We start from the raw sequence: 1583 nt of genomic DNA, 5'->3' as shown, positions 1-1583 counted from the left end.
TACCTAGATCAGATTCCAGGAAACCCCAAAATGGCTGAAGTTCAAAAGATAGTGCTCATGGGAACTGTCCATATCCTACGTAAAATACTGTCTATGTGATCTCAAATTTTAAAGCAAACACATAATTTTCTTATGGTTTCTTAAACATTCACTTGAACAAAACTGTACAAATCCAAATATATGGTACCCTAGGCATAACACCTACATGAACTTCTAACTTGTTGTCTCTTGAGGTCTCTGGGTGAGACTTGGATCCAACTTGTACAAATGCAAAACAAAAGTCAAACATAAAATAATAATAATAATAATATCGAAAAATACTTAAAGAGTGAGAACCCAGGTTCAAAATTTCTCCAAGAAACCTGATGAAGGCTGGAGGGTATATCAACCGAAACGTGTTATCGACAAACAAGATGAGGACAAATATCCGTCAAATGTAAATAATGTAAGAATATTACGATCACTGCTGGCAATGCCAGCCGGAAAACACTGCGTTGTTTAAACCCGCAGTAATCGACGAGTAAAATCAGCGATTGTTATTCAGACTTCGCAAAATACCATAACTTCAACTTCCAGAAATATCGTATGAAAACAAACCTATGAATATTGATATAAGTAAAGAAGGAAATAAATGAATTAGATGTAGTTTTACGAGTTTATTGACTTACATAAAAAAATTAAGTAGTTTTCGTGTATCTTATATAATGGTAAATAAAAAAAGAGAGAACATAAATTTCTTTCAATGTATTTTCTTTCTTTTTGTGCATGATTCTCTCTAGCAGCTGACTGTTATTTTTAACTAGTCTTCTGATTCGCATCTATCTCTCGTATCTATATCCATTATCGTCTGCTTTCCATTTAAGAAAAGTTTAAAATTAAAATGACATTGAGTTCTTTAATTGAGAATTCTCTAGTTTATATCTCAGCTTCATCTATTCAATCTTGGTCACCCTTATTCATATGCACAACACTGCACTCAATTTAAAAGGTTATTATTATTATTATTATTATTATTATTATTATTATTATTATTATTATTATTATTGAATGAGAGGGTAGCGCATGCCTTCAAAGCAACGTTGGGGTACAAATATACCAAACCCAATATGCCCATCATGACTACCAGTTTGTTAATGGTAAACCAGGCACATGCACCACGACCGTATGTGCGCGACATGGTAACCTCATATCGAGATAACTAGCGTATGATCTTGCATGTAGCATCTAGTTAGAATTGTCTTCAGGTCGAGTAGCCCATCCCGCTCGAAAAGTGTTTAAAGATGAACGAAATATCCATATTTCCAGAGGTGATTTATTCAACCTCTAAAGAATCCCCCTCAACACATGGCTTTGGTGTTCCCCTGCTATCTCTGCTCGTGATCAAAGATGCACATATCGTTAGCCATTAAGGAGATACTTAACTGGTTATGGTCAAACAACTGACAAGCAAATCTATAGTATTGAGTCGAATATTTGTTGTATACCAAGACAAAACATGTACATGTTAACACTTCAAGTCATTTAAGAAGCCATGAGAACCAGTGCCTGATATTGCACCAGGGTATTCCTCCTCCTCCTCCTCC

This window comes from Octopus bimaculoides, chromosome 2 (assembly GCF_001194135.2).
Source record: "Octopus bimaculoides isolate UCB-OBI-ISO-001 chromosome 2, ASM119413v2, whole genome shotgun sequence".
Lineage (NCBI taxonomy): Eukaryota > Metazoa > Mollusca > Cephalopoda > Octopoda > Octopodidae > Octopus > Octopus bimaculoides.
This window is presented reverse-complemented; position numbering follows the sequence as displayed.